We start from the raw sequence: 21,516 nt of genomic DNA, 5'->3' as shown, positions 1-21,516 counted from the left end.
TTACACAATGACACATTCACCATCGAGCTCTTAGCTAAATCACCTCGACCTCGTCTCTGATTTAGTTCTTTTTTTAGTCTGATTCGATTGTATTTCATAAACCTTGTAAAATCCCTTAAGCATCAATATCTAAAGTCCATTTTTTTTCAACTTGAATCTCATTATATTGTTGTGTTCTGAGGATATAATTGCCCACAAAGTTTTTCTTCCCTAATATATTTACAAACAATACCAAATACCTAGTGTGGGTTTTAGGATCCACAACGAATAATACATGTTGAAGAGCATATCATGTCGATATCTTCTTGAGACATAGCTACCATGAAAGAAACACGAGGTTTATGTGCTTATTGCTCACCCTGAGATTTGTTGAAACTCGGAGAAGACTTGACGTATGCTTTGGATATAAGCTGGTGAGCCATCTGAGAAGGTTAATAAATAATCAGCAAAGTAAAGATGAGTAAGGGCTAAATCCTTACAGCGAGGGTGATAGCCTATTCTCCCATCCCTTTTTGAATTGTTCAGCATGTGAGATAGAACATACATTTCCAATCATAAGAGGTAGGGACTGAAAGGATCTCTCTGCCTAAGACCACGGGACCTCTAGAAAAAAACCATGAAGGGACCCATTAATGCCCAATGAGAAGGTCGTAGAGAATATACACACTTTAATCCAAATAGTATAAGTCGGGCGTATTTCTAGAGAAGTAAGAGAAGCCAAGATGTTCCCATTTTACAGAATCGAAGGCCTTGCAATGTTTATCTTAACAGTAAGCCGTTTATGGCCCTTGTTCTTGTGATCCCCATTTATTATCTCAGAAGCAAGGAGAAAGTTCTCAAGCAGTTTTCTCCCCTTGATGAAGGCCGACTGATTATACAAAATTAATCTTGTAAGGATAAGCTTCAACTTGGAGACAAGAAGTTTTGATATCATCTTGTAGATTGTATTGCAGCAAGAGATAGGGCGGTAATCTTTAATACTCGTTGCACTAGAGAGTTTTTGTATAACGTGAGAATGGTGGAATTTGTGGAAGTTGGCATATGTGACTGAACATGATCGAACCCACAGAGACTCTAGGATTACACAATAGATGTGTAGTTTTCGGAATAAAGCTAGATAGAAATGTTTTTTAAAGTAAATACACTAAGGTTTGTTGAACAAGGTAGTTGTTCGGTTGGTTGATTGAGGTTGTAAACAATTAAAGGTAAATAGCTAGATTGAGGTAAATTCTCAGGTATGATAAGTTTCTTATCTTGTGGTTTATTAGAGATTTAAGAATATTAATTGTTCTCGAACTCAAATTTAATTGTTCTCGAACTCAAACTTAAGTTATAATCTATCAACTCTCGTATGTATAGATTATCCAATGCTTAGATCTAGGAATCCAACTCTCGTATGTAATTCCTAAGGGAGTGTCGATCGATGTCTCGAATTGATTGTTGATCGATGTATCCTATGGAATGTCGATCGATACTAACTCTAGCCAGCTTTAGAGAATGGGTTTGATGTGTTCTCTAACCACCTAGACCAGCTTTCGTATGCGTCTAGCTAATTAGATCATAGTAGTTTTATTCAGGCAACATGCCAAGCTATCACTTGCACCCATCAATCCAAGATCTAAGTTTAGGGTTATCAATCCTAAGCTTAGTAGTAAGAACAACTAGATGAAGAACTAATTAAATCACCCTAACAACAATATAAATCTTGCAAACCATAATTCAACCCTTGAAGAACACTAAATCTAACAAAAGAACTACTCAGACATATTCATAAGAAGCATTATGATAGTCTGAATAATATTGCAATAGAATAATAATAAAAAGGCAAAGTAGAGAAGAAGCAAAGCAAGTTCAAGATCTTCCCTCTCTCAAGGTGTTCATATCTCTCTCTCTAGAATAGTATGAAACATAGTCGTCAACAATAACTTAGAAACAGTAAAATAGGGTTTCAGGTCGTCCAGGTGTATTCTGGTAACAACTTTTATTAGTTTCTTGGTTTACAGACTGTCCACATTCCATTGTCTATTTTTATAACAACCTTTTTTAGTTTTTTTATTTTTCAAAAAGATAAAGTCTTTTCTCTGCATCAAGTTTATTTTTTTGTTTTAATTTAGATTTCTGTTTAAGTTATATGTTGGGTTTTTTTGGTAGATTTTGTAGCTTTTTACTAGAATTTTATAGATGTTTTGTCTAAAAATTGTCAGATTCAAATGTTTAAAATTTGGCAGAACTACCAATTTGTGAGGGTGGTTATATGATCCATATGAGTTTATATTGAAACAAAAGTTTTCTTTGAATTTTACCGAAGATTACTCAAATTTAATTTATTGACCCTTGTAGCATATGTTTATTATGCAATTAAACTCAATAAGAAGTTGAGATGGCTTTCCACTGATCATATATTGGAAGTGGGTTTTACCCACATTCACCACCTGTCCGAGAATCCGATACAATATTAATAAGGGCCGAAAGAACACAATAGGCCCATTAGATCTAAGGTCCATTCCGAGGTCAAGAGACGGCCCATGCCAAGCTCGGTGAAAAAAAGGTCAAAGCATTAATGATATTCATAAATATCGAACAATTGCCAGCGCCGCCCGTCAATACAACGGCTCTGCTACGAAAGGTACTTGAAAATTTATGACCTATTATTTATGTTTTACTTCAACGTGCAGGTCGCAAGATACAATAGGACAGTAAACCATGCAGTATCTGGAGCAAATTACTCAAACTCAGACGGAGCAGCAATATCAAATCAATGACGAAACATCATGAAACACAACCCTAGGAGGATGTACAACTCACACAAGACTCAACAGATCTGACAGCAACCATGGATCCATACCAGATGATGAAACTTCAAATCCATGAAATGAGATCGGTGATCTCAAACAAAAATTAGCTTGGACCCATGACGACCTCCAAATGATGCAGTCTCAATTCCATCGAGCCACCAGCTCAGCTTCCAAAGTAGACTAGGTCATATAAGACACACAATAGAAACTATTCACAGCTCACATCACCAGAATCCCCATCCCAAACATCAAACTCAATATTCTCCCATACGATAGAAAAATAGACCCTTGATGCCCGATCTCACATAACCACCTTTTGCATCACAATGGGGAATACTCACTTCAGTGATGGAAAACGAGATGCTGGTTACTGCCTGCTCTTCATCGAGAATCTGGTCGGAGAAGCTCTCAATTGGTTTTCACAGTTGTAAGCCAACACCATCAACAGTTTCAACCAGCTATCAATCGTGTTTATGAAGCACTACTCTATGTTCATAGAGAAAGGAGCTTAAGATATCGATCTAAGGACGATCCCCAGAGAGAAGAAGAGCCGCTTCACTCTTTCATCAAAGGTTCAAAGCCATCATCTTCAACATCATCGTGAGTGATGGTGCATGCATATCCGCGCTGCAAAACTCCTCATGGCATGACCGCGCCTCTGGGAGTAAATTTTACTTAACAAACCATCCACTCTGGAAGACGCTATACATAGAGCTTCAAGAGACATGGAAATGGAAGAAAGAAAAAAGGAACTCGTTGAAAAACAAGCAGTAACACCAAAATCCAAAGAAAAAGCAAGAAAGCCGTCGACGACAGATGAGGTCTTGGAGAGAGAGAAAGAAGAAAGAAGAAAGAAAGAGTTGACGGCATATGAGGTCTTGGAGAGAGAGAGAGAGAGAGAGAGAAACACAAAAATGAATCTGGACCACTGATTATATTTAATCAATGGTCACCAATTGCAATCCACACCCTTATTGTCTTAACCAATAGAAAATTAGGAGTGGTTGCTCAGAAAAAAAAAATAGGAATGATTATTAATCGTGTGTGGTTTATTTAAGCTTTAATATTTTTTTTGTCATCAACATAAACAGATTCATGAAGACTCTGCAAACCAAACAGGTAACTCGGTATCCATATGGGCGACAAAAGACGATTGCTTCCTGGCTCTGCATGCAAGATTATCAGGCCTTGAATTCATCGTTCGTGGTATATGAATAGGCTCTGAGTTGTGGAAACTTCCCTACAGGATCTTGATTTCTTCCAAGTAACTTGCATACGGTGGCCATTCTTCTGGTTCTTAAACCATCTTTACCAATTGAGAACAATCTGACGCAAATATGACTTGAAACTGGCGTAGATTCCTCGTACATTGTATTGCCCAAATGAGCGATTATATCTCCGAATGAAGGGGTGAAAGACTATCTCTAGTGTTTTGTGCCTGATATCACTCAAATTACCCTAAAGAGTGTCTTTACTCTCTCGATTAAGAGGTTCAGCTATAGTACTTAGGGATCGAATCCACAGAGACTCTAGGATTACACAATAGATGTGTAGTTTTCGGAATAAAGCTAGATAGAAATGTTTTTTAAAGTAAATACACTAAGGTTTGTTGAACAAGGTGGTTGTTCGGTTGGTTGATTGAGGTTGTAAACAATCAAAGGTAAATAGCTAGATTGAGGTAAATTCTCACGTATAATCAGTTGCTTATCTTGTGGTTTATTAGGGATTTAAGAATATTAATTGTTCTCGAACTCAAACTTAAGTTATAATCTATCAACTCTCGTATGTATAGATTATCCAATGCTTAGATCTAGGAATCCAACTCTCGTATGTAATTCCTAAGGGAGTGTCGATCGATGCTTCCTATGGATTGTCGATCGATGTATCGAATTGATTGTCGACCGATGTATCCTATGGAATGTCGATCGATACTAATTCTAGCCAGCTTTAGAGAATGGGTTTAATGTGTTCTCTAACCACCTAGACCAACTTTCGTATGCTTCTAGCTAATTAGATCATACTAGTTTTATTCGGGCAACAGACCAAGCTCTCACTTGCACCCATCAATCCAAGATCTAAGTTTAGGGTTATCAAACCTAAGCTTAGCAGTAAGAACAAGTAGATGAATAACTAATTAAATCACTCTAACAACAATATAAATTTAGCAAACCATAATTCAACCCTTGAAGAAACTTTAATCTAACAAAAGAACTACTCATACATATTCATAAGAAGCATTATGATGGTCTGAATAATACTGCAATAGAATAATAATAAAAAGACAAAGTAGAGTAAAGAAACAAATGGAGTTCAAGATCTTCCCTCTCTCAAGGTTTTCAGATCTCTCTCCAATCCTAAGCTTTCTCTCTCTAGAATAGTATGAAGCATAGCCGTCAACAATGGCTTAGAAACGGTAAAATAGGATTTCATGTCGTCCAAGGATATTCTGGTATGTGGTGACTTCTGGGCCTAAATTGGTCACGAAACAGGCTCGGCCCGTCTTCTGGGATCGGTCAATCGACACCATGGGTGCGCCGTCGACCGACGTTCCTTCGTCCCCTCGACAGCTTCTTCTCGTGAGGCAGACTGGCCACTCTTCAGTAAAACGGGCATAACTTCTGATCTAACCGTTGGATTGACATCAAAACGGTGGCATTAGAAAGCTAACTCAAATATCTATCTTGTGGCAAAATATGGGCTCAATCTCACCATGGTAAGTTTCTCCATCCATAGCTAAATATTTGACGCGTCTGTGTAATTTTACATCTTAAAAAGCTCCATAATCACCAAAGTTCTCCAGAACGTACCTAAACCTGAAAATACTCTAAAACAGACTTCAAGCATATATAATAGACTCTAAAACAACTATATAGCATGGTCTAAATGTGGTAAAATCCATAGTATATCAGTGCCCCCATTAATCCATCAAAGCCTTCTAAAGTACAATACCAACCTAGTATTTCCATGATCATCTGTGAAACTCCATCTGCCTGATAAGGATGGCAAAGTAGTAAGCTTGGTAAAGTAGTAAGCTTGGCTTCCCTACTTCGAGCAACCCTTCCTACACTACAGAAAATGTGTATTAATAACATTAAATTATAACGTTTTTCACAATTTTGCTATTGTATACCAACACTTGTTTTTTTTATTGCATTTGTCAATTTAAAACGCCATAATTATTATTGCGGAAAAATAAAAAAATTTAGCCGTGTTAAATTTTTAAGTGTAGGCCTCTTATCATTGCATATCCAAAATTAAATGCTATTGTAAATGTAAATATTTCTATTTTTAATCAAAATACTTTAAGTTAATTTTTCTCTAGGCTTTATACACAAAATAGTTTAGTTTTCTTTCTTTTTTCTTCTCCATACGAAGAAACCAGAAGCAAGTCTCAGATTCAATCGGAACAATGGCTTCCTCAAATTCTCAGATTTGATCTCTCTCCACCGTCGACTGAAGCTTCACCACCACACTCCTTTTGACACCGACGCTCTTTACCACCACCACCACCAGCTCGTCACCACCATCGCCATCTCTCTCATCCGCCATCTCTCTCTCTCTGATTTTGTTTTGATTTTACAGGAAGGTGGGTCGTGAGCAACTGGATTGGGGTTCATATTAGGGTTCCCAAGGTCGCTCCTGCTCCTCATACGGTTTCTGCGGTTGGAGATGGTGGCATTGATGAAGCGGCCGAGGAGGCTTCGGCGCAGAAGAAACATGTTTCTCTTCAGAGACAAGCCGCCGTTACGGTTGAGGCTACTGATGATTACACTCGGAGGTTTGAATCTAGTGTCAATGAGGTTATCTTTCTTTACCAATTGCGTTGACTAGTGTTTGTTGTTGATGATATAAATAATCGGTTTTGTTTGTTTCTTTGGACAGCTTTCCTCTAACGATCAGGTTGGTGAAGAGTTGGCTCAGTCCGGCGTGAATGTAATGTGCAGAATGTGCTTCTTGGGAGAAAGCCAAGGAAGTGAGAGAGCAAGGAGGATGCTTTCTTGTAAAATCTGTGGCAAGAAGTACCATAAGAATTGTGTAAAGTCTTGGGCTCAACATAGAGGTACTTTCATTTGATTCGTTTCTGTGTCCTACTTTCTCTGGCTTGGTAAGGCTTTTGAAGTCTATAATTGCTGTCAATTGCAGATTTGTTTCATTGGAGCTTATGGAGTTGTCCCTCGTGCCGTGTTTGTGAGGTCAGTTGAGTTTGTTTCCTTCTGTTGCATTTGATTTTTTCTATGCACTGCCAATGTCTAGGAATGTTTGACTAACTTACACAGAGTCGTCATATTCCTTAGGTCTACCGTAGAACAGGAGATCCTAACAAGTTTGTGTTCTGCAAGAAGTTTGTGTTCTGCAAGAGGTGTGATGCCGTATAACAGGAGATCCTAAGGGGGTTGTTGGATCATGTAGCTTCTTAGTTATGACCTCTAGCCAACAGGAGATCGAAGGTTTCTATTCTATTCTTTTTAGCTTGTCTTCTCATAAAATTTTCGATGTTTAAATACTGGGTTGTGTTTTTTTAAGGTGATAAACAGAGAATCATGTGCAGGAAGCAAACAAACAGAGAATCATGAGGTTCACCTCTATGCTCTATGTTACAATTTTATGTCTTTACTTGGCTATAGTTTATGTTTCTTACTCTATTTATTGTCTGTTTTATTAGCAGTGCGTTAGTCTCGAAGCAACTTTCCATTAGAGGAAGACCACAAAGACATGCTTCACTTCATTCTTCTTATGCTTTGATTCGAGAGGGAGAGAGTTATGATTTTTTTTTCTAACTGTTGAGACTTGTTAGTGTTTTCTGGGGTGTTTTGTACATTAATGATAAATTCAGGCCAAAAAATAAATTGGAGCTAAAACTCAAAATATTATTGGAGCCAATTTTTGGAGCTTAATCTTATGGAAGGAAATATAATTGGAACCAAAAAAAAATTGTAATCTCTAAAACAATAAATTTCATATTTTATTGCAATATATTATAAATTTTTTTATCAATTCTATTTATAAATTTAGGGATATATAATTTTAACAAAATGACTTGCTAGACTTATTTTTAACCCATAATCTCTAAATACACTCTAACCCCTAAACCCTAAATATAATCCTAAAATCTAAATTTTAAACTTTATATAAAAATAAAGTTCGATATAAATATACGAATGCAACCCGAATCCATCTAATAACCTAAATCTAATACTCTAAACCCTAAAATTCAAACTTAAATGATATTCTAAATTCTAAATACTAAATAAAATCTATAAATAATTAGAAAGCATGTCTAAAAACATATTTGGCACATGTTTTAAAAACATATGCTATATAGCACATGTTTAAAAAATTTAGAAAACATGTCTAAAAACATATTTAGCACATATTTTTAAACTTCAATAATTTAAAACATGAGTCTGTTATATACTAAGATGAATAAGACACCTAAAACATGTAAAACATATTCGAAACGTATATATATATATCATGAGAGTTATGTTACAAACTTCTAATATACACCTAAACTATATATAACATTTTAAACTTAAATTATATATTTTTAAGAACATATCTAACTATATAGGGTTTATAACTTTCAAATATAAAACTATAAATCTAATATCCTAAACAATATATTCTTAACACCAAACCCTTTATCATAAATACTAACCTTTCATTTTAAACTTGTAATCTTAAAATTTTAATTATAAATCATAAAATCAAAATATAAATTAACTATATAGGTTATAACTTTAAAATACAAAACTATAAATCTAATACCCTAAACAACATACTCGTAACACCAAACCCTATATCATCATCTCTAAACTTTATGTTTATCCAAATATCAATCACAAAGTTTAATTTTTAAAAGTATAAATTTATATCTAAAAATTTTAAATTGTGAATTATAAATTTAGATGTTTTCTCAAAATAAATTTTATTTACGAAAATATATCATAAATATTTTATATATTACAATACAAAATAGAATATAAACAATCGTGTTAAAAAAAATAGGAAATAATGTATAAAAATTTGATTGGTCAACATAAGTAGCCTATCACATGCAAGAGCGAGGATCATACTTTATGTAATCACGATCATTGATTGAATTTTTTAAAGGGTCAAGATTCATTCTGCTTCTTCCTCTCTCTCTCGTCTCTTTCTTTTCAGATTCTTCATCCAATTTTGGAAGAGTTACAGACTCACAAATCTCATCTTCATCCCTCTCGTATCTCCAATTTTTTGAAGTCATCGTCACTACCAAACCTCTTCCATCGCCTCTGTCTCTCAATATTCTTTTCCACTCAACACTACAGATCCATGTCTATCATCGTCACAACCACCATCACCATAACCTCCAACGCCCCCATCTCTATCTCCTCGTTCTCTGCCTCCGTCAGTGAAGCTGCCTCAACCTCAGCCGCTGCCACCATCATCTTCATCTCCACCTCCTCGTTCTCTACTCCGTCATCGAACTCTGTCTCAACCACTCTTTTTATTTGTCCTCTTATCAAAGCTTCTTCTTTTCCAGATGCATATTGATGGTCTTAGTTAACAACAACCGTATCTCAGATTTGTTATATGTTCCTTTTTTTGCTTTGAGATTTTTGAATGATTAGTCTTGTTTAACAAGATTGTATCTTGATTAAATGGAGATTTGACTTCATGGACAGGGAAGAGGAAGTGGAATTGATAATGGGGCTGGTGGTTGTTCTTGTTCCCGTAGTGCACAACATTGATAGGTATGTCTGATGCAGTTCATATTCAATAACCATTGTTCTCTCTCTGTTTTGAATTTGATTTTTGATTTGTTTGTTCTTGTGAAGAAGCCGGATATGAAAAAGCTCTGCTGGTGGAGATGGAGCAGAGCAAGAAGAAGAAGATGAGAAAGAGGGAGAAGGAGAGAAGACATAGACGTAAGGAAGACGATGAAGATGGAGGAGGTGCGACAAAACAAGACGATGGGAAGAAGGAAGCGGCGTAGATTAGGTTCACTTTTGGTTGGTTTATTAGGTTTGGTTTAGATAGGTTCAGTTTAATAAATCAGATTTGTGTGTAAACCAATGTTCATAAATACACCGATATTAATTGTAAACCATTATTTGTGTACATTGATCTTAATAAATAAATAAAATAAAAATTTTAATTATGAATTAATTTTCGATTTAATTTTGAATTATTTAATTATGAATTATGAATTATGTTTTGGTTAATTATTTAAGGTGTAGTTTTTTTTTTTTAATTTGGTATCACGTTATTATAAATATTAACAATTGCATATAAACTAATGCTATTGTTGTATAGTTAACTATAGCATAAGAAAAAATCACTATTAAAAGTGTCAGACCTATTATAACGGGCGCTGTCAGAGCGGCGAAAGAAGCGCTATTTTACCAAACCCATAGCGTTTTTCATCCGCTATTACTACCCATATTTTCTGTAGTGCTAGTATGGTAGCTTGTGCCTCCGGCCAGAATAGTGATTCTCTTTCTGCGAGTTTAAGAGTGGCCATGGCATCAATATCCATATTTCTTATTTCTTCTTTTCCCATGCAAATTGATTATCCTTCATTTGCAGAGAAACTCTCCAATATAGATGATCCATATTTGCAAAGAGGGACTGGGTTGGAAAAAAAAAATGGATTCGTTGGAATCTGTGAAAATGCCCAGACTTGAATCGCCTGTTGACATTCAAAAAAACACATGGTTTATGGATTCCTCGAGTGCTCCACATCTGGCACAACATATATCACCTTGGATTCCTCTCGCTCGCAAAATTTTTCTTTACTGATATACAACATGACATCAGTTGCCATAAAAATGTCTGATTTTTGGTAGGCAGCATACTTTTGAAGCATAATGCCTTAAGAGCAATAACCATTGGTCCATATATGGGTAGTGATTTTATATTTTAGTATAATACTTAAAAATAAAATAACTTAAAAGTATGGTTTATTTTATATAATAACCACTATATTTTGATAAATTTTAATGGTAATTTTAAAAAACTTTATTACTATTTATTTTATTATTTTAAAACAATGTATTGTTTATTTTATTAAAAAACTAAGAATACAGCAAAACCAAAATCTAAAAACTAAAAACTAAACACCAAAACCAAAAGCCGAAGCTGAAAATAAAAAAAATCAAAATCTAAAAGTTAAAGATCAAAAACCAAAATCTAAAACCAAGAACTAAAAACGAAAAACTAAAACCAAAAACTAATGGAAACAATCATATCACCTGAATATGATTAATACAAAAATACATTATTTTAAAAGTATATACGAAGTATTTATATTTAGTCACAACATATTTGATAGGTCCAAAAGAAATCATGCCATGGTAAGTTTAAAATATGATCCTATATTAATAGATTAGACTAGATTTTAACTTGCACGTCAGTGCGGGTATTTTTTCATTTTATAAATGTATCTGATATTATTACAAATGTTTTAAATATATAATTTTCATTTTAGTGTTATATATTGTGTAACTCTATAATTCTATTGTTTATATTTCTTATTCGGTATTATTAATATATAATAATTTGCTTAATACATTTTACTTTGTTATTAATTTTTATTACTTACTAATATATTTTTGAGTTAGGTACAATAAAATAACAATATGAAATAATAAAATAGATAATCTCATTCAAAGTATGTTTTTTCTTTAATTTATAGATTTTTCATATAATAAATTTTTTAAATTTATTTATTTATATTATAAAAAGAAATATGTTTAAGAAACTTTATAACATGTTCAGTTTAAAAAATATAATTTAACATATATCATTTTAGTATTTTATAGGATTTATAAAAAAACACTGTTTTGTTTAAATAATGTAGCCCTATTATTTTAATAAATTTTATACATAGCATCTATAATATTATTTTAGTAAATTTTATTGGGAATTTTCATGTTTAGCACTTTCTTGTTACCATTATTCATGTTTACCACCACTAAAGAAACATTTTCAAAAATACTTTCTTCGTTAAAAGATTTTTATACTATTGTTCTCTATATATATATAATAAATAATTATTTTTAATTTTTTTTTTGGGAAATTGCCAAAAATACCACATTCATAGTATCATTCTTAATGTTTAGATTAACAATTTTTACCCTCACTTTTAATAAAGGGTAAAATACATTTGTAACCCTAGGGGTAACTAATATAGACTTAAGGTTTAGATTTGAGGGGTGGGGTAGAATTTTTGAAATGTGAAATTTAGGATTCTAATAAATATATAAATAACTACTTAAAATATAATTTAAAAAAAAATAGTTTCAAATATAATTTTTGATTTTCAAAAATAAATTTTGAGAAAACAAATTCGAAAAAAGTCAAAAACAAATTACAAAAAGTTCGAATTTGAAAAAGTATAATATATTTTAAATTTTTTGTTTATTTAAATAATATTTATTATTTATATATATAAAGAACAAAGGTATAAGAGTCTTTTGCGAGTTAATGAAGAAGAAATTTTTGAAAATGTCTCTTTAGTGGTGATAAACATAAATAATGTTACCAAGAAAGTGGTAAACATGAAAATTCTCTTTTCTTAATTTTTTCGAATTAGATTTTTTGAATTCAAATTTTTTATAAATGTTTAGTTTGAAATTTTTTCAAAATTTATTTTTGAAAATCAAAAATTAGTTTTGAAACTAGTTTTTAAATTATTTTTAAAATGTTTAAGTAATTATTTATATATTTATTAGAATCCTAAATTTCACATTCCAAAAAGCCTACCACACCTTTGAACTCTAAAACTAAATCTAGTTAAGTTAATCCTATGGTTATAAATGTCGTTTTTCCTCTTTAAAAGTGAAGGGAAAAATGGTTAGTGTAAACATTGAAAGTGGTATTATGAATGTGGTAATTTTGGCAATTTCCCAAATTTTATTGATGTAGAATATTTTTGGATGTTATGATATTAAGTTTTATTTATTTTTAATTAAGAATTCAAAAAATTAGATTCCTTTTAATTTTAATAACATATATAGCTTTTTTTGGTCGTGCATTTCAAAAGTTATTCTTTATCATCTATGATTTATATTTATATTTTGTCAAGAAAACTTTGGAAAACTGCATTAATATATCATTTTTAGTTTGAATTTGTTTTTGTTACTACATTAATATATTGTTTAATGAAATATTTTTAATTTTTGGTAATATTTTCTTAATTTTTCTCAACAAAGTTTTTATAGTTAAAATTAAAAACTTATGATGAAAATTTGATTTGTCATCTACTCTATTAAAAGAGAGTCCTATAAAAAATTTACTATACATAAGTCATAGTTAACTTAACAAATTAGCCTAATGTTTTTTAAAAATTAGCCTAAATTACTCATATTATATTTTATTAACAAAAAGAAATGTACCTTTAAACAATTACATTCCCAATAAAATATATATTTCCGGAAGAATATTGTCACTAAAAAATTAGTTGTAGATATAAAATTTTAACCTATGTTGATTAATTTATTTTTGTATAAAAATATTATATATTTTATGAATTTTAACCTACTTAAATGATGAGTGGTAATTTATTTAAATGAAACAATTTAAAATATAAATTTGTTAATTTTACCTGTTTAAAACAATTTTTTTTATATTTAATTCATAGACCATTTCTATTTTATATAATACGAAATATAATTATATAGTTTATAAAAAATAGTATAAAATTTTATTTTTTGTGTTTTTAATAATATTGTAGTTAACATTGATTTATAATAATATTATATTACTAATTACAAAATTAATTAATGTGATATTTTATAAAAATATTTAAAATTTTAAGTAAGATTTTATTAGGTTTTTTCTCAACAGATTTTTTTTGTAATTAAATAAATAAAATTAAAATTGATAGTTATCTTATTATTATTGTAAATAGTTAAATATGTCATATTAAATAGTTATCTTATTTTTTAAGTGGTTTTACTGTGACTTATTAATAGTAGATAAAATAAAATTTTAAATTAATAGATTAGATATGTGTTTTAATAATATATCTAGCTTTTTGTGTTCACTAATCCTTCTATCCCACTGTAAAAATTCTATGCCCGAGTTTGGCGAAGTGGTTCATTAACTTTAAATTTTATTGTCGAGTGATCCCTGGACCAGAACTTCAAATAAACCAACATATCATGTGTTAAAAATCTGGTCAGTTGAGATGACAAATCTTTAGTTGGTCTCCCACATGTCAACTAGATATGGATAATGATTTTACAACTTATAAACAATTAATATAAACACAATATATATTTTATCACTACACAATACTTTTCAAACATATTACGTATGTTAAGAATTAATTTATATATTATTTACAGTATTTTTTGACAAAATCAACAAACAAATTTGTAAGGTTTTGTAACTAATAAATTTTAACTGTTAATGCAAATAGCAAATAAAATCTCTATAAACCTATATATACCGCACAAAACCATTTATGTTGGAGATAAACATGAAGTTAACTTAGAGGGCAAGTTATATTCCTAAATTAAATATGTTTTAGAAAAGTTAATTCCTAAGAGTTTAGGAAAGTTAGTTCCTAAGAGTTTAGGAAACATAACATCTATATAAAGAGTTGCAAGAGTGTTGCATACTTTTTAAGAGTTTAAGAGATTGAGATTGTGTGCTTAAGTATTTTGAGGAAGTTTCTTAAGCTAATAAAGAGAGTTCTTTATATTGTGTTCTTGATCAATCTTGAGCTTATATTTGGTATCAGAGCCAGAACCGATTGTCAACAGTTGATCAAGGGTTTGATCGAGAATCATGGGTGACTTGGTAATGACGACAACTAAGAAGGACGGAGGTTCATTCATAAAGTGTCCGATGTTAACAGCAACCAATTACACCGTATGGGCAATACGGATGAAGATGCTACTTAGGGTTCATAAAGTGTGGGAAGTAGTCGAGAGCGAATCAACCGAAGGAGACAAGAATGACTTAGCGACAGCCCTTCTCTTTCAATCAATCCCGGAGAATCTGATCCTAGAAGTTGGAACACTTGAGACCGCAAAGAAGGTTTGGGACGCAATAAAGACCCGACATGTAGGAGCAGATAGGGTTCGAGAAGCAAGGCTACAAACCTTGATGACTGAATTCGAGCGGCTAAAGATGAAAGAAACTGATAAGATTGATGACTTCGTGGGCAAGTTAACAGAGATATCATCAAAGTCCGCTGCATTGGGTGAGAGTAGGAATGAAGCGAAACTCGTAAAAAATTCCTTCAAGGGTTACCACGCAAGAAGTATATCCATATAATCGTTTCGCTCGAGCAACTATTGGATTTAAACACCGCGAGTTTTGAAGACGTTATAGGGCGTTTGAAAGCATACGAGGAGCGTATCATGGCGGAAGAAGAGGAGGAAGACACACAAGAAGATCAGAGCAAGCTCATGTATACTAATGCAGAACCACAAGCATACCGAGGCTATCAAGGAGGACGTGGTTGAGGCGGTCGATACTATGGCAGAGGAAGAGGACGTGGTAGGTCGTATTGGGACAATCGAGACAACGGAAGATCTTATTGGGAAAGTCGAGACACATCAAAGATCACATGTTTTAGATGTGACAAGCTAGGACACTTTGCAGCTACATGTCCCGATAGATTTCTTAAGCTACAAGAAACAACTGAGAGTAAAGATGGAGATGAAACCCAAGAAGCCGACAGACTCATGATGCACGAAATCGTCTATCTCAACAAACGAAACGTGAAACCTAAAGAGTTTGAATCAAGTACTGATATCGACAGAGTGTGGTACTTAGACAACGGAGCCAGCAACCACATGACTGGAAACCTAAGCTACTTTAAGTTCTTAGACGACACAATCACGGGAAAAGTTCGTTTTGGAGATGATTCGAAGATAGATATCAAAGGGAAAGGTTCCATTCTGTTCGTGAGTCTAGACGGGAAAAAGAAAACACTTGCAGACGTCTATTTTATCCCAGAACTTAAGAGCAATATTATAAGCCTCGGTCAAGCCATGGAATCGGGATGTGATGTGAGAATAAGAGAGAACTATCTTACTCAACATGATAAGGATGGTAACCTCATCGTGAAGGCACCAAGATCAAGAAACCGGCTGTATAAAGTTCTGATGGAGATAGAAGAACAGAAGTTCTTACAAACACAAACACAGTGTGAGGCCTCGCGATGGCATGCACGTCTTGGACATCTTGGAGCTGATGCTATGAAAGCAATGATAAGTAAGGAACTTGTCGCTGGTCTACCCGAGCTAAGGGTCGAAAAAGAGATCTGTAACTCTTGCTTACGAGCTAAGCAAACAATGAGACCATTCCCAACATCTACGGCATACCGTGCGTATGAAGTATTAGAGCTCGTACATGGTGATCTTTGTGGACCAATAACGCCATCCACTGCTGGAAGAAATAGGTATATATTCGTGCTCATAGATGACTGCTCACGATATATGTGGTCTATACTTTTGAAAGAAAAATCAGAGGCATTCGACAAGTTCAAACGCTTTAAGAAGATAGTTGAGCATGAAGCTGGAAAAACCATCAAGACACTGAGAACGGACAGAGGTGGAGAGTTCACAAGCACAGAGTTTCGTGATTTTTGTAAAAAATCAGGAATACAACGACACCTAACTGCCCCATACACCCCGCAGCAAAACAGTGTGGTGGAGAGACGCAATAGAACCTTGTTAGAGATGACAAGGAGCCTCTTGATGCACATGGAGGTACCAAACTATCTGTGGGGCGAAGCTATAAGACACTCGACCTACCACATAAATAGAATCGAAACAAAGACGCTGGTCTCTCAAACACCATATGAGGCGTTCAAAGGGATAAAACCCAATATCAAACACCTCCGAGTATTTGGGTGTGTCGTACATGCTAAGGTAGAGACGACAAACTTGAAGAAACTGGATTTCAGATCTCATACTCTTGTGCACCTTGGAACTGAGCCCGGTTCTAAAGCATACAGATTGTATGATCCCACACATCAAAGGATAGTTGTTAGTAGAGATGTTGTATTCGAAGAAGATAAAGCTTGGGAATGGAACAAGACTCGAAGAGATGAAGCTGAGAAACCTGGAATTTTTAAAGTCACGATAGGAGAGTATGGGAAACAGGGACTTGAAGAAACCACGAGTGACACAGTCAACGGTGAAGATACAATCGAAGAAGCTATCGAGGAAGAGAATAATGATTCGCAGCCAGAGTCATCAGAGGAAACAGAGGAACTGCAAGTGCGACGATCAAGCAGGACCAGTAAGAAACCCGCGTATCTCGATGATTATATCTATCTTGCGGGGGAAGAAGGAGAGCATCTCTTGCTGCTCTTGAACGAGGAGCCGTGGGATTTTAAAACAGCAATGGAGGAAAGAGTGTGGCGTGAAGCATGCAAAGACGAGATTAACACAATTCTCAAGAATAAAACATGGGATCTCGTTGACCTACCTCCAGGAGAAAAAGCGATTGGCTTAAAGTGGATTTTTAAAATCAAACGGAACGCAGATGGAAGTATCAACAAGTACAAATCAAGATTAGTAGCTAAAGGATACATTCAACGTCATGGTATTGACTTTGAAGAGGTCTTCGCACGAGTTGCACACATGGAAACTGTAAGATTTCTTATTGCTCTAGCTGCATCAAAGGGATGGGAGATCCACCATCTAGACGTAAAAACCGCTTTCCTCAATGGAGACTTGAAAGAAATCGTGTATGTCAAACAACCAGAAGGATTTGAAGTTAAAGGAGAAGAAGAGAAGATATACAAGCTTAATAAAGCTTTATATGGACTGAGGCAAGCTCCGAGAGCTTGGAATGAAAGGCTTAACAAAGTCCTAGAGCAGATAAAATTCAAAAGATGTTCAAAGGAGCCTGCCTTGTATCGTAAGCAAGAGGGAGATCGTCTTCTTCTAGTCGCTGTATACGTCGATGATTTATTGATCACGGGCTCAGATCAGTCTATGTTACATGGGTTTAAGAAAGAGATGTCGAGCAACTTTGAGATGAGTGATCTCGGGTTGTTAACTTACTACCTTGGGATTGAAGTTCATCAAGAAAGGGGGAGGATAACGTTACAGCAAGGAAGATACGCGAGCAAAATCTTAAGTGAGACTGGCATGGACGAGTGTAATGCTATGCAAACTCCCCTAGAGTTTGGTCTAAAGATATCAAGGCAGACGAGGAAGATAGCATGGATGAAAGAGATTATAGACGTAAGATCGGGTGCTTGCGCTACTTACTTCACACTCGGCCTGACCTTGCTTTCTGCGTTGGATTGCTCAGTAGATACATGCATAATCCAAAGGTATCTCATGGAGCAGCATTAAAACAGGTACTAAGGTACCTAAAGGGAACGACAAGACTTGGTCTCGTATATGAAAGAGCAAACGATATGAAGCTTGAGGGATTTAGTGACTCAAGTCATAACATCGACGAAGATGACGGCAGAAGTACTACAGGTCACGTTTTTTATCTCAATGGCTGTCCAATTACTTGGTGTTCTCAGAAGCAAGAGACGGTGGCTTTATCATCTTGTGAGGCTGAGTTTATGGCAGCAACCGAAGCCGCAAAACAAGCCATATGGCTTCAAGAGTTGTTAGAAGAAACTGTTGGAACACAGAGTGATCGAGTGGTGATACGGCTTGATAATAAATCGGCCATAGCACTCACTAAGAACCCTGTATTCCATGGTCGCAGCAAACATATACACAAACAATACCATTTTATCCGTGAGTGCATCGAAAATGAGCTAGTCGACGTACAGCATGTTCCAGGGACTGATCAAAAGGCAGACATCTTAACTAAAGCCTTAGGGAGAATCAAGTTCAAGGAGATGAAGGATCTTGTGGGAGTTCAAGACATTGGAGAAGTTAACTTCAAGTTTAAAGGGGAGAATGTTGGAGATAAACATGAAGTTAACTTAGAGGGCAAGTTATATTCCTAAATTAGATATGTTTTAGAAAAGTTAATTCCTAAGAGTTTAGGAAAGTTAGTTCCTAAGAGTTTAGGAAACATAACATCTATATAAAGAGTTGCAAGAGTGTTGAATACCTTTTAAGAGTTTAAGAGATTGAGATTGTGTGCTTAAGTTTTTGAGGAAGTTCCTTAACCTAATAAAGAGAGTTCTTTATATTGCGTTCTTGATCAATCTTTATAATTTAAGTATTACAAATATTGTATTATTTCTTTCCTGACTTGAACTATGCAAAAATTGACAGTTTCAACTTTCAAAGATGAATGTTATTGGGTTAAACTTTTTGAAAAAGTGCTTGAGAGAGTACGTGCAAAATATTCTTACCTAAAAGAATCTGATTCAACTTGTAGATGAATTAGATTGGTTTTGGTTTCACAATAAAAATCCTATTCGTTCTGTTACTATTTATTTGATATTTTGGTTTTTGTTCGGTTTTACTTGGAACATGAATGTTTTTAGAGTTTTGGTGTATAAGATGAGGAGTCGCTTTGCACGGGAGCCTTCGCTCCAGTTTCTATGCATGAGAAAACCAGAGGGAAGGAATATAATGATTTCTTTCCCAAATACTCTCATCAGAAACTCGTTTTTTCGTTTTGCTGAAAGGGATTATCCAGAGGATATATGAGATTTTGGGTGATATTTGTTCATAGACCAGAGTTCACATCTATTGAAGATTATTTTAGATTACTTAGAATTCTGTTGGGGTTGGAACTCTCTTTTCACATGTTAACATGTTATATAGAATGCTGCTTGTTTGGGAGAGTATGTCCTCTCTTTTTTTTTTGGTAAAAAAATCCTTTTTTTGTTTTTAACTAACTTTATATAGAGAATCATATGTTCGTCTGTGCAATTTGGCTGTTGTGCTTTTTGCATCCGTCATTTATCGTTGTCTTAAGTAATTAATAAAATCCCTTTTAGAGCGGAATTCGGGAGCCTCCATTTTCTAAACCACACTGCCACCCTTGTCACAGTAGGATTGATTGATCTTGCTTCTACCATCAACATATCTCAGATAGATTGATCCACATAAAATCGTTCCAAATTTTTTAATTAAAAGTCGTAAACCACATGTATTTTTAAATTAGTAGGAGTTGAATTTTTTTTTATTTGCTTGATTTGATTTGTGATTTATATTTATGAGTTATTTAATATATTTATATATATATATATATATATATATTATGTTTTTCGTTTATGCTGCTTTTCTCCATTTAACTTCTTATTTTATAGGCTTAATATATTATGATTTGACATTTTGAGTTTACAAGTTATTTGATTTAGATTGTGTTTGTTTAAATTTGTTACGTTGTTTTTACTCATTATCCTACAACTTATGTTCCTCTTTTATTGTTTTAACCACTTGCAGAGATTTATGATCTAAAAGAATTAGATAAAGTTCAATCTATTTTAGCTTGAACAAAACTTTAGGTTCACCCCTAAGGTGAACCTTTAAATTCACCTCTACTTTTATTACCAATCAAAATGCCACATAGATTAATAATAAAATACTTTAATTTTTTTAAAAAAGTCTAAAATAATTGAAAAAATGACGCTCATTTTAATGACGTTAACGCCGCTAAATAAACCATAAATCTTAAATTCTAAACCCTTAACCTTAAATTTAAACCCTAAACCCTAAATTCTAAACCCAAACTCTAAACCCTAAACCCAAACCCTATATCTTAAACACAAATCCTAAACCTTAAACCCAAACCGTAAACTTTAAACCCAAACCCTAGACTTTAAACTCAAACCCTAGATCCTAAACCCAAACCTAGACTCTAAACCCAAACCTTAAACCCTAAAGAAACAACATGCATCAACATTAACCCAAACCTTTAGGATATAAGATTTGGGTTCAGGGTTTACAATTTGGGTTCAGGGTTTACGATTTGAGTTTAGGGTCTAGGGATTAGGTTTGGGTATATGGTTTGAGTTTAAAGTCTAAGATTTGAGTTTAAGATATAGAGTTTGGGTTTAGGGTTTACGGTTTGGATTTAGGGTTTATGATTTGGGTTTAGTATATAGGGCTTGGGTTTAGGGTTTACGGTTTTGGTTTAGGTTTTATGATTTGGGTTTAGGGTTTAGGATTTGGGTTTAGGGTTTAGCATCATTAAAATTGGCGTTATTATTTATTTTTCAATTATTTCAGATTTTTTAAAAATAAAATTAATCTATTTTATTATTAGTTTAGGTGACATTTTGATTGGTAACAAGATGAGAGGTGAGTCTTGTTCTTTTAGCTTCATATAATATCGATGGATAAAACATAACTGCAGTTAATTCAGTTAGAGAATGTTGAATCAATTTTAGATATATAATTGCAATTGAAGATGGGGAATGGTCAAAATATCCCTAAATTTTGATTTCATCTGTTATTCGTTTCGACCTAAAATCCAAATATTAAAAGTTTAGAGAAAACCAAGTAAAGGAAAACATGAGAGATTCCAAGAACACTTTCTTGTATATTTAGAAATCTTTTAAAAAATCTTTCTAAATATGTTTAATCATATTTACTCTCAGTCACACACGACTAGAGATGGATCAATTTCTAATTTCTCAAATACAAAAATCGAGCTGCACTCATAAGTCACTCGCTTTTGTACTCTCACTCGCTTAACAAGAACAACTCTCTTGCTCAGGCTTTTTCTCAATAATAACGCATAACCTAAATCTACCCAAGGTAATTTAGTTATATATGTTCCTAGCCACAATATTATATTTCATAATATTGTGCTAAACCCAAATCTTCTTTGC

The 21,516-nt window shown here is 33.6% G+C and overlaps 2 long non-coding RNA genes across 3 annotated transcripts; both read left to right on the top strand.

Moving 5' to 3' along the window:
- Positions 1–6,109: 6,109 nt before the first annotated feature.
- LOC106390183 lies at positions 6,110–7,690 on the top strand. Of its 2 annotated transcripts, none has more exons than XR_001278215.3 (6): positions 6,110–6,595; positions 6,678–6,855; positions 6,939–6,988; positions 7,091–7,243; positions 7,320–7,370; positions 7,462–7,690. It is a non-coding gene; the product is annotated as an uncharacterized LOC106390183 (long non-coding RNA). The 2 variants fall into 2 exon arrangements; XR_001278216.3 differs by having other exon boundaries at positions 7,459–7,690.
- A 596-nt stretch (positions 7,691–8,286) lies between these two features.
- Positions 8,287–9,939, top strand: LOC125582532. The gene is made up of 2 exons (XR_007319994.1): positions 8,287–9,532; positions 9,617–9,939. It is a non-coding gene; the product is annotated as an uncharacterized LOC125582532 (long non-coding RNA).
- The last annotated feature ends 11,577 nt before the right edge of the window (positions 9,940–21,516 follow it).

This window comes from Brassica napus, chromosome C2, assembly GCF_020379485.1.
Source record: "Brassica napus cultivar Da-Ae chromosome C2, Da-Ae, whole genome shotgun sequence".
NCBI classification, from domain to species: Eukaryota; Viridiplantae; Streptophyta; class Magnoliopsida; order Brassicales; family Brassicaceae; genus Brassica; species Brassica napus.
The sequence above is the reverse complement of the archived record's forward strand: the minus strand, read 5'-3'. Positions and strand labels throughout refer to the sequence as shown.